The sequence below is a fragment of the Nicotiana tabacum genome, chromosome 23 (genome assembly GCF_000715075.1).
Source record: "Nicotiana tabacum cultivar K326 chromosome 23, ASM71507v2, whole genome shotgun sequence".
In the NCBI taxonomy this organism is placed as follows: domain Eukaryota; kingdom Viridiplantae; phylum Streptophyta; class Magnoliopsida; order Solanales; family Solanaceae; genus Nicotiana; species Nicotiana tabacum.
Window position 1 is genome coordinate 17458785 of NC_134102.1, and position 6000 is coordinate 17464784.

Here is a 6000-nt window from a genome sequence, read left to right on the forward strand (position 1 = left end):
ATTAAATTTAATGGTCATACTAATAAATAAGGATTATATATTGTTTACCCTTAAATCGGATAACAATTGAATTTATACGTGGTTTTAAGGATATGTGGATTGATTCAACACAAATAATCAAGAATATTAGATAAACGAGTTAAAGACAAAATGAATGATCAAACCAGTTGTAATGTTACGTCCTGACCTGAACCTAGGTTGAGCAGTAGTTTGCCCTCGATCGGACCCTTGGTTCCCACCCAATCGTTAATGAAGAACAAAACAGTTAAGCAAGGAACTTTTGCACTAGGTAGAAACCGGAAAATAAATTTGTATTGCGTTGGTTCGCGTGTTACCATATCTCTCAAAAGAAAAAAACTTTCCCTTTATATAGTAGGAGAGTTTCATCCCTAGTACAAGTCGAAAAAAGTAAAAATCTTCATTTCTAGCTAATTACTGATTCGTAACCGATATCGAGCGAGATCCGCGCTGTGATATCTGGTCAGATGCGAATATCACGGCCCTTTATCCTTCGTGTGTAACTGATTATCGTATTTTTCGAGGTTTTAAAACTCGTTCTGGGTCCAGGGAGCGTCACTTTATCACGACCGTTGATGAACACATCGTTCTTCTTTCGTGGGTCTCAATACGAAAGGTTCCCGGACTCGATTTCATTCTCGTGCGTCCATGCCCTTCTTCTGTTTTCTTCACCGGGAAATCAAGGTATGCTTTATCCCTGATTTAACCCGTATACAGATAGTCCCCTCATTTTCTGGAGAGTAGGTTTGCCGAAACGACGGGAAACGATAGATGAACACCGGTTTTTTCCATCGTATGTTATAGCTGAGATGGAGAGTAAATCGAAATGTCCCATCAGTCGCGTCGTTTTGACTTCGCACACGTGTCAGTCATCGGTTGGCTGTCTTCGAATGCGAAACGTCGCGCATTGATTGCCTTTTCTCTTATAACCTCAACCCTCTTCACTTCTTCCACTTTTCGATTCCAGACTTTACCTTCGAATATTCTAATGGATTTTAACTTCTCCAGACCTTCATACATTATTCATTGAGCCTTCGTTTCTTCATCTTCATACATCTTCTTTGAACCTTCATCCTAGACCTTCATACCATCTTCAAATCTTCATATTTTTCTTCAGACCAATATTTTCCAAATTATAATGGCAAAAACTTCCAAGTCGGTACCTCAGCAGGCTGCCCCTTCATCTTCCCACCCGGCCGCAGATGCCGAGGTGGCCGTTCCCGAGGTGGCTCAGGAGCCCCCCATGAAGAGCTTTGTACCCATGGTAAGGTTCCTCCCTGTATAGTTATCCCCACGCTCTTAACTTACATAGGAGGCCCGTTCTCATGGTAAGGTTCCTCCCTGTATAGTTATCCCCACGCTCTTAACTTACATAGTGCTAACCCTTTCTCTTTTCTTATAGGTCTACCTAAGATGACCAAACTTAGGCTGCTGGATGAGGATGAGGATCCGTCCTTGCTTGCCGAGCCCTCCATTTCGGGGCTGCCCGGGGCTGCCGTGAAGGAGGAGAAGAAGAAGAAAAAAAGAGAAAGTCCTCGGGTTCCCCGGGCACCGAGGCGAAGAGGAAGAAGAGAACGGCCACCTGGGTCCGAAAACCCAAGAAGAGTACCAGGTCCAGGGTACCTGATCCTGACTTCCTGTACCGGCTCAGGGATGAGCCCGAAGAATATGACATCTTTGTTGCTCATGGGTCAGCCATTATTAAGGGGGAGCAGGCGACGACTGAGAAAGAGGACCATGAGGTTGATTCCCCTTTAACTTGGGAACATGAGGGGGAGATGGATGATGCGGCGTCTTAGGAAGTCTCTCCTGTTCCGAAGGAGGCAACCGATATCATTGACATCATGATGACACCCTCATATACCGAGTCCATGCTCGAATAGGCCCAAGAGGGCAAAGAAAAATCAAGTGAGGGAGTGCAGGGTCCAGATGATGCCCTTAATACATTTTTCGACGTCATGGACATAGCTGCACTGGAGGAGTTTTTCGGGCTTGGTCACCTGTAGGTCCCAAAGAAGGATGTGCCTTCGGGAGCTGACGGGCCGAGTTCGAGCCCTAAACTAGTGAAGCAATTTCCCGCTTTGAGTGTGGACCTCGAGCGTAAGAGAACGACCGTTCTCACAATCTTGGAGGATGCCCGGGTCCTGTCTACTCTGGTGGGCATAGCCAGCTACCTCCGATAGCTTGTGACTGAGGAGGATTGGGCAAAGATGAACGAGGTAGGCACGTCAAGTTTTTTCAAAGAGGCGCAACAGGCATTGAACCGGGTAAGGTGTTAACCCTTTTGTACCCCTTTGTGAATCCCACTTAGGTTTTTGATGTCTCCTACTAATTTCGTTGTTTTACAGGCTTCAGTGCTTCACCATGAAAGCTTCCTCTGATACCGCTTGTGTGATGCCCCGAACCTGGGGGCGAGACCGGCACTCGGTGCCTCACCTATCCTCGCGTACCAACTTGCGACTAAGGGACTCTGGACATATAATGTCATACTTTGGCCATGGGCCACGTTGCAAGATAATTGCGAATACTGACTAAATATCAATAAAAAGCTGGGCCGATAAGGCCGTCATAACTACTACAGCTGACAATCCAACAAGCCCAACATACTGCATTAACTGACAGGATATGTCTACAAGCCTCTACTGATGGATATACTGTGATTGGAACAAGGCTCCCACTTACTCATAACATATATATATATATATATATATATATATATGTACGTAAAGCTCTAGACCCGGCAACTCCGAAGGGTATGGAGCTTACCGATCAAGCTGAACTTGGGCAACACCTAATAAGGAGGTCTACCCGTCTGTTGTCTGAACCTGCATGCATGAAATGCAACGCCCCCAAAAAAAGGGCGTCAGTACGAAATAATGTACCAAGTATGTAAGGCACTATACTGAAAGCTGAAACTGAACTGATAATATAATAACTGAAAGCAACTGGAAGTCAATGATAATCTGAAGATATGCTTACCTGCTGATACTGACTCAACTCTCTCAATATAGTAAGTAAAATAGTTGTCCGGCCTTATAAGGCTCGGTATATATATAACTGCTCTGCCGTAGTAGGCTCGCTCATAGGCGCTCAGCCATACTAGGCTCTGTATCTCGGCCATCTGGGCTCGCTCATAGGCGCTCGGCCACAGTAGGCTCGGTATATAACTTACCATCTGATCAGAGGTTTCCCAATAGGGGCCTGCCCATCGATTATAGCTCGATGGTAATGAAAATACTGTAATACTGTATATATAGATTCTATGCTCTCTTGACTGGAAGAAGATAATACTCAATTGAACATAAAGTCCCGATAAGGAGAATATTGTAACTTACAAGACTAGAAAAATATACGTAAATTCCGGGATATGAATTTTTCTTTATGCCTCGTTATCAAACTCGTGTAATTATGAGATCATGCCAAAATTAAGAAAGGGCTTAGCCTTAACATAGGCTTAGCCTTAACATACCTGGAGTAGGGAAAAATCCGTATGATATTCTTGAAAAAGGTTGCACCGTACTCCCTTAGAATCGCAAAATCTCACGTTGCTTAAGATGTTATGAAATCTTTGTTGAATTGCTTTATCCGTGAATTGCTTGAAATTGCTTAGAATTGCATGAATTAGTTGAATTGCAAAATCTATTGTACTTTAGAGAGTCTGCCATGAATTGCTTGAAAGATATGTATCTCTTAATTGCTAAAAGATATGTAGATCTTTGAATTTACAAGGCTTATGTTATGACTAAGGACTAAGCCACATATTAAAAAATTTGCCACCTATCCACTCAATTGTAAGAGTTACAATTTGGACATGGCCTTGCTGCCACGTGACATCTTTGGTCTTTATCCAAAAGACCTTAATTAACCACTAATTAATAATTAACTTTGTTAGTTTTTTCATTAACCAATAATTAACCAATTACCCACATACTTAAGAATTATCCCAAATTACTTAAAATATTGCTCATTTTTAGCATACCTTATACACCTCACTATCATGGCCATGTTGTACCTTGTATGGTACTAGTCCATAAATACCGGGTATTTTAGCTCGGGCCATATTTTATCCCAAAATGTCAAACTTCGACGAAATTCATTTTCTTCGATTTGCTTACCCTCTCATCTTCACCAATTTACTCATCACTTGTTTAAAAATAGCATAATGCTTATAATCACGAAATAATTTCATTCCCGAATTTGCGTCGATTAACTTATGACGAAACTTTATCATACGAAAATACAGGATGTAACATCATTCCCCTCTTTGGAACATTCGTCCTCGAATGTTGACTGATATACTTATCGTTTTCATAACTTATGTCCTCTGAATACTTTAGTACTTTCCTTGCCATCTAAACAACTGTTCTGTGAATAATTCTAAGGGCTAGGGCATTCCCCCCTTTAAGCTTCTTTCTCACACCACGACTTGTAGTCGGAATCTTTCTAATCTCGTAACTGTTGCTACCTTCTGTCATAGATCCGTTTATCCATCCGTATGACTTTACTATCATAACTCTTACTTTGATTTATCATTATTGAGGGCTGCTACCGAACTCCAGATTACTTTCGTTGCTTATCCTATATGCAATAAGCTAAGTCCTTTAATGCCCCCTCATTACTGTTCATCTTAATAATGACGGCCTAATCTCATCTCATACTTTGTGACCTTTGTCCATCCATTGTTGATTCATCTTAATACCGATAACTTGGCCTCTTATGTAACACTACCGCTAGGGCTCACGTCTCATTAGGGGAACATTTGAAGTGACTTTCCTAATCCACTTAGGGGTGATACTGTACTTCAATGACCATATTTTATAGCATCCCAATGTGATTCATTTACGTGGGTATTTTAATCTCGTACAATCCATGAAATCCTCTTCAAATCATTATTCACTCGAAGGCCTAAACATCTTCCTTTATCTATCGCAATCACACCTTTAATTTACTACCAGGGCAACATTCTATCTCTTCTAAATGCTACTAGTCATAGACTTCTTTGAGCTTATTCAGGCACCCATCAACTCTCTCTCATTTTCGTGGGCTTAATCCCGAAGGCTTATCCATTCTCGTCACCTTCTCACTCGCCCTTTCTTATCCTTACTCCTATCTTCCTACAATCTTGTCGCTCTACAATACTTTAGCTTGCGACCCATACATATCCATTTATACTACTCGCAGCCTTCCTTCAACTTCCTTGAACCATAGATTTCCTTGTGTTATTTTGGAACATCAAGTGAGACATCACATCATCTCTAACTCTTCTTTTACTTTCTTAACCAGACCTCTCTCTACCTAGAAACCATAGGCTATAAGATATACCACTGATGATGCCACTATCATTCCTGGATATTGAATCCCCACAGTTCTAGCCTTCATCCGAAGTATGGACTATTCCCAACCTTCTGCATCTGAGTATCTCGTATGTTGTTCACTTTTACCTTACTTACCTTAAAATCTCGCATCACATCTTCTATCTCTTTCATGACCTCCTTTCCACATAGGTATAATTCATATTCACAACTTAAAGCTCTATTATAGTACTTGCACCTCTGGTGTATACACAATCCGGTGAGAGCTTCATACTGACTTCTTATAAGGTTGGTACTTCTTCTAACTGGCTTCCTTATAGAGCCATTATAAAATATGATTGTTGTATTATCTCTCTTGCACCTCTGATATTAAGAGTGATTCTGCCATGTTCTCAAGCACAATTTCTATAATTTTCTAGGTCCAATAATCAGACTCCTGATTTACTTCGTTGTTGTAACTCTTTAGTTTCCTCTTCCTTCTGATCAAACTTTATGTAGTCTTAAGTTATCTTCCGATCTTCGGCTCATGGCAGTAGTTATTACTTTAGCCCTTCATGGACGCTATGGAATATACATGATACAATTTTATAACAATTTAATCTTTTGTCTATGACCTAGGATCAATTCTTTGTTTTAACCTATACCGGAATCTTCTACGGTTGTATGATTG